The sequence below is a fragment of the Ornithodoros turicata genome, chromosome 6 (genome assembly GCF_037126465.1).
Source record: "Ornithodoros turicata isolate Travis chromosome 6, ASM3712646v1, whole genome shotgun sequence".
Classification (NCBI taxonomy): domain Eukaryota; kingdom Metazoa; phylum Arthropoda; class Arachnida; order Ixodida; family Argasidae; genus Ornithodoros; species Ornithodoros turicata.
The window spans coordinates 23,895,314-23,906,180 of record NC_088206.1 but is presented as its reverse complement, the minus strand read 5'-3'; the positions used below and the strand labels follow the sequence as shown (position 1 = coordinate 23,906,180).

Here is a 10,867-nt window from a genome sequence, read left to right as displayed (position 1 = left end):
TCCGCGATAAGTAAACAGTGCAGCAGCTGCGAACTCATTCGCGAACCAACCTCTGTGCGATGTTGTGACTGGAATTCGTCGTTTGTGTTTTGTGAGAACGTACAATTTGTATCAAGTCGCGTCTGCGTTAGCCCCATTACAGCACTTGCCCATTGTAGAGGCTGACGTTTCGACAGCCGTGTCAGCAAGAAAATGCCGACAGCGTTTTACTACTGCAGGAAAATTGTGCTATGTATTTGAGAAACCGCATACTGCTATGGGACAAGTTTTACGTACGATTAATCAATGTGCAACAGCGTCGACGATGGTATGTAACGACGAAAGACGTAAAACGAAATACAAATCACATTTTACACTTTTTGTGGGATTCTGCGCATTTTCCAGAAGCTTTCTTTGAATCACACACTCCCATGTCACGCTGCGTTGTGTGGTACGCTACAAACTACTGCATTTTATGTCTAACATCTGGATATTGTTTGTAATGAACACCGTCGCACAAAAACATGCACACGAAAGCTCCAGTAGCCATGTGGTTGCACACTATGCAGACGCAAAAGAAGTACCAGAGCACATATTGTCACTTAGAAATGTGGTGTCTGTAGAGTTAGGGCATAGTATAGATCCTAGAAATCAGGTGCACCTTATCCTTCTGTAGGGTGCTCTTTCAATTCACAACTCAGCCCATGGGGTGTAAAAGTGTTAAAGGCAATTATGTGACTTGTCGTCCTGGGTGACATCACTGGCCAGCCTCGGGATTAATTCCGTGCTCAGGAATTTTTGTACAAATCACTTTGTATCTAGGACATGATAAGCAATATGTAAGTTGCAACCTTGTCTGCAGCATTCTCGATTGCCTCTTACCTTTACAGTTCGAGACACGTTACCAAACCATTTGCAAAGGGCACTCTTACAGGGGCCGTGTAACTTGAGTTTTAATTTATAAAATTTATAAAATTATAAGTATACAATATGTAATATGAAATTTATATAACATCAAAAATAACATTTATAAAAATAATTTATAAAAAAAAATAAAAAGGCTTCATGGAAGCAATCCGTTAGCATACCCATTGCACATGAAGCACAATTACATATGCTTGGACATCATCTAATTAATCTTCTGAACCATATGTGTGGCTGCATACGAAATTTTTTATGCGCATCCTCTACCTTCCTATTCCTACATGTGCACACGAATAACAGTGCATATAGTGGCAAAAAGCAACGCTAGACTCTACCATCGTTGTGCCCCTTTAACTTTTCCACATTTATGTCTGGTGAACAGGGAATATCTCACTAGAAAAGAAGACATTTGTGCATTGTTTGGCAAGCAAACAAATATATTTATTTACGTTTTCCATAAATCAACAATGTTGTGACCTGGTGCAAATATTAATGTCAACAAGTAAAGTACTTACAAATTATTCCTATGTGCTCAAATGCAGATATGACAATTCTGTTTTTGTACCTCAGCACAGTACAGTTTCAAAATTAACAAACTGCACAGCATCAGCAATCTTAACATATCTGAAGAGGGGAATCACATAAAGATCCAATAATAGACTGTGCAAACAAAGCTAAAAAAAACAAAGTACTTCAAGAAAAATCTGAATAATCGGTTGCCGTTGTGATATGTACTACTATGCACAGTTCATGAATGGAACATGTTACCTCATTGCATTGCCTCCATGTGAGCACTAGAACAGGCAGCTTTTTAGGTCGCTCTTTCCGTGTTTTTCTATTGTCTTTTTTTGTTTTCTGTTTTTGCAATAGCAAGCATGGCCATAGTGAATCACAAGCAACCAAGGACAGGATGAGACATCTTCAATGCGACTGCTAGCTCTAAACTGATATATTTATTAGCAGACTCTGGAATATACACACATATGCTGCTAAGAAAATGACAATTTAACCAATAGAATAACAGACAAGAAAAAGGGTTATATATCTTCCCCTCTCCTCATTCTATTCCACAGGCAGCCCTAGTATCATCCTGAGTGTGTCTGTGCGTTCCCTTTGAGATAACGTATCTCTGACAGAAGCAAATCCAACAGCGGACTGCTTATGGATGCAACTATCTTGGATTTCTCTCACCACTTGTTATTTAACCGCTGCTTTGAGCTGTGTGTTCTGGAAATTTAGGCAGCATCCAGAGTCCCTGCAATGTGTTGCCATGTTTCTCGAGGGCCTGTGTTTCACTATGGCTCTCTGATACAAAATACCCCATTTCAACACAGTAGAAAACACAGATTTGTAAATAGCATCTGTTGATTGCACTGTACATCCCCCCACATAAAGGATCATAGTGGATACTACATCTTGTGCGATAATGTCAGGAACACAAAAAGGCTAGATTTGAAACCACTCTTACGTCGTAGTAGTAGTATTTGTGTGAAGCTGCGCAATTCCTGTCCTGCAAGTAATTTAAACCATATGTTTCATCTGCCAGCGTGATGATCCCCTGAAAAGCAATTCACACTTGGCGGGAACTACCGGTTCTGAAACCTATCCCTGACATGTGTAGCCATCAGGGAGGAAACCCAAGGGCTGCGGTGGAAAAGACAAACACACACGGGCTATGTTCTCTCTGTGTATCAGCTGCTCTGGCTACTAAGAAGAACATGTTCCAAATTAATATAACATGGCTTGACATGATACGCCAGCGAAAGCTAACCAATACAATTAGTAGTTAAATGTACAATACGTAAACACTTGCCATAACATGACAGTTTCCTTCCTGCATTCATGCGCTACCATTCAACCCACACAAACAGTGTACTGAATTTTTTTATAGCATTACAGGTTGTTTGACAGAACTTGAACAAAATTACATAGCACACGATAAAAGTAGAGTGAACATAATATGCAGAAAAAATGGCTGCAAGCAAGCGAGCTGGTGAAGATGATGCATATGTAAAACCCCGAGACTAGGGAACACAAAGGGACATGTTTGTGTCTGTCGCTTCGTGTTCCCTAGTCTTAGGGTTTTACATCATGGATAATGTGCAGGTTTCTATTCACGCTTAATGGCCGTAGCAGTAATGCATGAAGACCACTGCTAAGTTGTGTTGAGAAACACCACTTTATGTTTGCCATGTCTAAATGAAACGTACCTGACCTGATCCAAATTAACCGTTCTGAGTCTGGAACACACAAAGAGAAAAACGCAACACACGCCACAACATTAACAGATAGCAAATGAGCTGTAGCGAGCTCCACCTTGGGACAAAGTCAACAAGTAATTCACCAAAAGTCAATGAGCGCCTGAAATGTAACATCTCCAGTGGCGTAGCCAGACCTCAAAGGTAGGGGGGGCTCGATACGAAAACTCCCCCCCCCCCGCTGATCCTGTGTCGACAACACACACATACTTGTGCACAATGCAAACTGAGGATTAAAAAAGGGAACGAAAATAGTTGATTTAGACGTTCACAGTACGATTACATGTATAGGCTGTCATGACCAATGAAGTGGTGTCACGAGATTGGAAGTATTTTGAAAAGCTCATACTTTGAAAACCATTCAAGAGTGCTTCTTAGATAGACGCCATGAACTGCAAGAACTTTCGCGATAGTCACACTGGTCCCCCCCCATATATTATGTTCTCGGATTTGCACGATTTGTGTGGGTCACTCCGTGGCATGTAGGGGGGGCTCGAGCCCCCCCCCCCCCCCCCCTAGCCTCCCTGTGGCTACGCCGCTGAACATCTCTGACTGGTAGCAGGACGGTCCACGTTCAATTCCTGGTGCTAGCACTGACTGGCTTTTTCATGAATTATTTGTTGGAAGTTTCGATGTGCTTGAGAACCATTCGTCAACCATTGTATCCTCATGAGATGATGTGGGTTTGTCATCCCAAAGAGACTCCCTTTCTGGCATGTGTCCTTATGGATGCTCATCACCGCAGAAAAAAAGAAAGAAAGAAAGGAAAAGCATTTAATGACAAGAAATGGATAGTCGCATTTACTGTATAATGATTGTGCACAACAGAAAGAATACTTTTGCACTGAAGGCTGTACTTCTTGATGTCTAACATCAAGTTACAAAATTCCAGAATATATGACATGTTGTAAGGTAGAGAATAAGTAGAGTTATTGAGTTGTCGAGTTGAGTTGAGGGGGGAGTTGTACCCCCTTTTTATTTTATTATATATGATTATATAATTATCTTTATGTCTGTACCACCCTTCGCTCTCTACATTACAACATGTTTTATATATTCTTGGATTTTGTAACTTCATGTTAGACATTAACAAGAGCAGCCTTGTGCACGAAAGTCTCGTCTCATTAAAATTTAGATGCTCTCAACAGTCTTATTTCTGTTGTGAATCTCTATCGCAGCATACCTGCACATTGCAGTTTTACGTACTGTGACTTTGCAGTAAGAGTATGGACTTTGGGTAAAAAGACTACACAGCACTGCTCAGGTATTTTTGCCTATCGAACAGTATGTATGTATGCAGTATGCACAGAGTATTTGTGCACCGGACCCACTAAAAATGTAGTGAATGTGGCATTGCCCACGGTAATGCACCAAGTTGAACACAATTATTGTAGAATCCAGGTATTTTAGCTTACATGTCAAGCCAGTACCACACCAGTATAACAGTGTGAAGATGTGACAAATAAATAGTTTCCATTTTTCTTAGCTCTCAGAAAACAGACAGTGAATTAATAAGAGTAGACAATGTTAACATGAATTCTGGGCTATTCTTCAGGTGAAGATTCAAAGATAGTAAAGGCACCTTCCTCAATGAACGTTGATGACACTGAAAATTCTGAAACGTTATCAGAGGCGACATTAGCTTCGGTGTGTCAAAGGATTGTATGTCCAACAGTAATCCAGCTAACAGTAACAAAAATGTGCAAAAGACAAATTAACTGAACTAATGTAACATACCTTCTATATCAGACAGTGAAGCTTGTAACACCCCATCCACAGGAACCAGTGTCCAGACACAAAAGTGCTTGAACTGGGAGATAGCAGCTAATCGGAATGGCGACCTTTGTTTTCCACCCTGAAAGCACAGGTTGTAACTTTGAGGGTAGATTTAAAAGTGGTGTCAAGATGTCTGCATGCGAGAGCACACGAAAAGTTGAACATAGATGAATACTCAAATTATAACATCACATTGTCATACCTGTTGGTGGAGGTGGACTGCAACTAACGTGTCAGCAATTTCTTCATGACCAGATGCAAGCCAGATCATGCTTCATTTCCGCCTTCAGCGTGCACCTGTGATAATTCAGAGGTTAGATTATCAATAGTACTATTGTGTTGTTAATCGTGGTTATATCAGAGCAAGCGCAGTAGGACAGCTGCACAATCGATTCATTAAGCTTGCTATTTTTTATATCAGAACCTCGACTTACCTTTTTTGCTCTCGTTTTTTGCCTTGATCCTCCGTGGCACGTTGAAAATGTTGTGCGTCGGGCACCTCAGATTTTCATCAGACGATTTCGTGCCGAGATTCCAAAGTGCCTCTGGAGACGCGCGTAACCTATGATAACGTTCGTGGACGAAATCCTTGCAGTGGAAATTAGCAGGCACCACTGTCAGCCAAGAGCTTCGCACTGCTTGGTCTTTTGGCAGCTTATAATAGGTAACACTTGAATGCTCCGATGAATTGTTCTAACAGCGTAGCAGCGTCGCATCTTCGACAACTTCGCCGTGGCATATCACGTATCATATCGCTCCAGCCCATAAAAGGCAAGGTCAGAACAAGGAAGTGCACTTTCCAAACGACGCTGTGCCAAAAAAAAACATTCACATGCTTTGTTTCCGGCTTAGCAACAACATAACAGCTGTTCGCTTATGTACGAAGCACAGAGGAGGAAACGAAAGAAGCCAAGCAGCCAAGCCAAGAGTCCATGCCAAGCCAAAGACAGATAAACCGAGAGCAGTGACGTCGGTGCGCCCGTGCGCAGGGTTTGCCGACGGTCTGACGGCCGGGCGTGGGAACCAAAAAAACTGTTTTCTAAAAAACTACGAACAGTTGGAGCAAGATATTTAGCACACATATTCAGTGTTCCGTAATGAACACACAGCGCGAGTATCGCTCAGTTCTGCGGCACTTCAAAATCGGCATATCTGACCTTTAAATGTTCGTCGTCCTCGACATAGAGTCCAGCCGCGTGCACTGTTTCTTGAACCAGTGGTGTGAAATGAAGCACGACGTCCAAAATACTCCTGTAGGCGTACAACTCGTTGGAACTGACGAGCTTGTTGTTCGCATAAACGGTGACCGTGTTAAACATGCCGCTCAACAGGTGGTTTATTGGGAAAACGACATCTTTCTCGATCATTTCTTCCCCGTCGTCGCGAACAATGCGCGCGGTCAAAGACACGAAGCTACCGTAGAGATCCAAGTGTGCCCTTTGTAAATTTTGAATACAAAACTCGATCACGGAATTATTTACCCCGTTGACCGGATAAAAAAGTTGGTACGAAGTATCTTCCACGCCGTATTGAATGGAAGGGGGTTCGAATATCATCACATCACTCGTTAGACAGATCGGCGTCTGTATTTTTCCTTTCGTTGACGTCATGACGGAGCGCGCACAGCGAATGTGTGACCTTCACGGCGTACCAAAGATATCTGCAGGTGCGTCGTGTGTCGGCGCCTTTTGTTGTCGTTTGCGGCGTTTCTTCCCGTTGTTGTTTCCAGAGCCCTCCATGGAATCCAGCACGTCTCCCCCCGTTGCTATGGCCGTCTTTTTTACTGCGCGCGATATTCCTTCGCCATCGGCCAAATTCCGCGCCAAGCGCTTCAACGTTCTCTTGGCGATCGGTTTTATTTGCTGCCAGATGGGAACGATAAACTTGGATATGTTGCTCAACACACCGCCCCCTCGTTGGAAAAGGGGTCCCGTGTACACGGGAATTATTTTGGGGGAATTACGGTACATATTTGAAATGCAATGTTAGATTGGTTCTGCCTTTGGACCGCAACGGCAAACGTCTTCCCGTTTCGTCCGCGAGAACGATCGTCACTGAGGGAATTTCGAATTGAGACAGGTTAAAATACTGGATGTTATCTAACGTGTAGGTGACGACGTGCTTGTCTTTCTCGTAATAAAAGCGTAGTATTTTTAATATCGTTTTTTTTTTCCGCTCCCCACGTACGTGGGTTCCACGATATCCGTGTAGACGATTATGTTGTGAAACGGGGGTTCCAGGAGTACCTCGACGGAGCTCGTGGCATCCTCCTCCTCCTCCGTGAACACGGTACGCGATTCGAACCCCAAAAGCACGGCCAGGTACTCGGAAAGTGTTAGGGTGGAGGTTCCCTCGGAAAGCCGAATTTTACATTTCTGTTCGGTTCCGTCGAAGCTGAAGCGCGCGTTCGCCTACGCGCTGGTTAATCACGTCCAGAAGTGCTCGCGGCGTCGCATAATAGCCGGGAGGCAGATGTACTTGCAAAGATCGAGGAACTTTCGTCTTGATCGCGAAAGAAAATTGGCGCGCTACGGGGAGAGAGACGCGTAGCGTTTCTCCGTGTCCCTCGACGGCTGTGAGATGTAGCAGCTTCACAAAGGGTTCCGGTACGTGCAACCCTTTCGGCGTTTTCAGAGAGTAGACGTTATCCGCGAATTCTAGGGAGGCGTCCAGGTTGTGCGTCTGGAAATACTTGTTGAGTGTGTTCCGTAGGGACGTGGTTTCCGAATGCAGAGTGACGTCGCCGAAAGCGACGGGTGCGACGTGCTCCAATAAGATGGAGGTGGCTTCGCGTTCGGTCAATTTGGGAGGCTTCACCGCACGACCTGCTTCGCGGGACGCTAGCGAGGCGTCGAGCGCCTGCGCGAGCCGAGGGTCCAATTCCACGGCTTTCACAACCACGGTAAGACGAAGTCGTATCGCGATTTATTGTACGCGAAAGAAACGTTGAATTCCGAAAGCGCTTTTGCCAAATCCCTCTCGAGATCCGAGGTGACACGAAAAGTTCTCCCGGCTTCGACCATGTCCTCGAAAGAAACCTCGATTTCCGCATCTTGCCTTTCGTACCCGATATTTAAAAAATCGTTACTTATGCTGAGATCCATCAGACCGACTTTATACCGATTATGAGAGCTGAAGCGGACTATCGAAAGCTACCGTAAAGGCGTTGAGTTTATTCGAGGGAAACTTATCCATGCTGGCGTTCGAGAGCAGGTGGACGTAGATGTCTGACGTCATTTTCCAATCTTGATCACGTCGCTGCCCAGAACCCAACTGTCGTGTTCTTTGTCATAACCGAACCAGCGAACCAAGGAGAAGCTCTGACCGTTCACTTGCTTCTTTCTCAGTGCTTTCGTTACTGGCCAAGGCTGATTGGCGTCTCGGGTTACGACGAGTACCTCCTCCGGGTAGAAAGATCCGTCCACTTCCTTACCCCGGTAATCTTCCAGGTGCACGACGGGAGGGGAGGTGTCTCTCAGGCGGGAGACGGTGAAAATCTGAGGCGACCAACTCCCTTCCGAGCTCTTATGAAAACCTTTTCTGTGTAGTAGGACCCTCACCCCACTTTGAACTTCTTTTTCACGGAGGGTAAGACGGGCTTCCCATTTATCTTATTGAACAGCTCCAATTCGTTTTCGGGTGTGACTTCGGACGGGCTGATGCCCAAAGTCCTGTGTTTGGTGTTGTTGTAGTCGCGCACGATCTTGGGAAGCGCGGAAACGAAGTGGTATTTTCCGATTACTCTAAAATAGCGGAATATTCTGTCGCGTAAAGTGCGTATCACGCGTTCAGCCTGCGATGCTTTGATTACTGGAGAGAAGGTGGAATACATGTGTACCTTCTTTCGTGAGAGATACTCCTTGACGGTCTTGTTGTAGAATTCCCCTCCTCTGTCGCAAAAGATGGGTGTAGGTGCGTTACCTCCCCGAAAAAGTCTTATCATGGCCCTTTTCATTTCGGCGGGGCGCTTCGTCTTTAGCGGAAAGGTGCGCAGAAAGCGGGAGAGGGAATCGATTGCCACGAGAATGTAGCAGTAGCCTCAGTTGAATCTCTTGTATTTTGAATAGTCGGCGAGGTCCATTTGCCACACGTCGTTGATCTTGAGCGCGATGATGCGTCTCCTATTAAACTTTCTTCTGACCGGATGGTGGAGCGTGTAGGCATCCAGCTTTCTGAGAATGGCGAGAGCCTTCTTTTTGCTCAAGTGATGCGTTTTTCTATAGCGTTCCACTCACCCCAAACCACCCGCTGGCTTTTCATATCCCTCCATAAGTCGTCCACGCAATGGAGGCCTGCTGCTGCTGCTGCTGTTGAGGCTCGCGAGATTGGGGCAGAGAAATCAGACGCAATAGTTTCGAGACTTTGGGGAACCAGGAAGGTTTCTTTCCCGTCTTACGCCGCAACAAATAATTGACGAGTTCGTAAACGGAGGAGTGTCTGATGGGCTTGCCCGACACGGAGACACAACCCTCGCGGTCCCAGGAAAGAACCTTCTTTAATTCCGAGACGACTCTTTCCGCTTCCTCTTCGTCCACTTCTGGAGAGAGGAGCGAATAGTCAAAGTCATTTATAGCGTCGGACGCCTTGTTTTTATTGTCGTAGGGGTCAAATCCGTACTGCTCGAGTATGCGATACAGTGCTTGCAGTATGAGTTTCACTTTGATGTCGTCAGTCTCCTTCGGGGAAAGAATGTTTCCGATGGAGGAGGAGGAGGTGGTCACTTCAATTCTTTTGGCCATTGGCAAAAAGGTTCAACACGGCGGAAAGCAGGAGAGGAACCACCGACGAAAGAACGCCCTGTCCTCGCTGCTGAGACAGATAGCGCTTCAAACGTTGCGTTTGCTTTTTGTAGGCGAGCCGTCGTAAAAAGCGTTAATGCTTCTTCAAACGCGCGAAGGTATCTGGAGCTAGAGCCACCTTTCCGTTCAATACATTGAGGCAAATTTCGGAGAGGTGTTTCATGTCGGACGAGGACGAACGTCTCAAGACGTCGCGACGGCGTGGAGGGGGTAGAGTGAAGAGTACTTTGAGTAAAGTGAGGTGAGGGCGGAGATTCATTTCGGAGCGTAGATATATTGACGTTCTCCCGGAAAGATATTGCTACGCAACCTGTGATCCTCGTGCGTATAGTTGTGAAGATCCACGAGTAAATATGCGTGGGGCGACGACATCGCTTGTTTATATGCGTCCAGAAAATACTCCAATCTTTTTCTGCCAAATAGCTGTTGGCCGAAATGTTCCATCTGGTGGACGCTGCGCACGGTGCGCAACAGGACGACGTAACTGGCGTTGTAGGCGTAACTGGCGTTGTTCTAAAATGGCTACTGTCGAAAAAGATGTTTTGAACGAGTAAGAAGATCGACGCGTTGGCGTGGTGAGAACCTCGGATGAAAAGATCGGTCACCTCCTTCAAGGAACCGGCGTCGGTCATGTGACCGTCGACGACGATCAGCGTAGCACGCGACGTGTCCCACTCTCGCTGGTAGCTCCTTGGTAAATTTTGGTAAATCCAAGAATTGGTCCTGCATGCTCGGCGAAGCATATTTCTGCACATAGAATATTTGTGACGGAGGCTTGTCCACCACGTCATTCAGGTTCCTCAGCACGTTAGCAACTAAAGTAGATTTGCAGCACATGGAGGGGCCGCTTAAGATACAGCGAAAGGGATGACGCAAACGAAAAGGTTCGGGGGAAGACATGTTGCGTGCGTACACATTGTGCGAAGAGAAAGAAGAGACTGAGACTCGAAGAGAAATGCATCGCTTTTATTTACACGTCGTCGTTGTCGTCCTCTACATCGGACGTGGCGTTCCCAATACAGATTATCCAGGCTAAAGTTGGACATCTTTTTCGCCAGTCTGTCCGCCACTAAGATGCGGTCGAGCGTGTTCATCTTGTCCTGACACATTTCTTGACGCGCTTGCAACCAT

At 45.5% G+C, this 10,867-nt stretch overlaps 1 long non-coding RNA gene across 1 annotated transcript; it reads right to left on the bottom strand.

Moving 5' to 3' along the window:
• Positions 1–2,980: 2,980 nt before the first annotated feature.
• On the bottom strand, positions 2,981–5,221 carry LOC135397744 (uncharacterized). Its single transcript, XR_010423718.1, has 3 exons — positions 5,140–5,221; positions 4,899–5,016; positions 2,981–3,143 (listed from the first exon to the last, which is right to left on the bottom strand). It is a non-coding gene; the product is annotated as an uncharacterized LOC135397744 (long non-coding RNA).
• Positions 5,222–10,867: the final 5,646 nt, after the last annotated feature.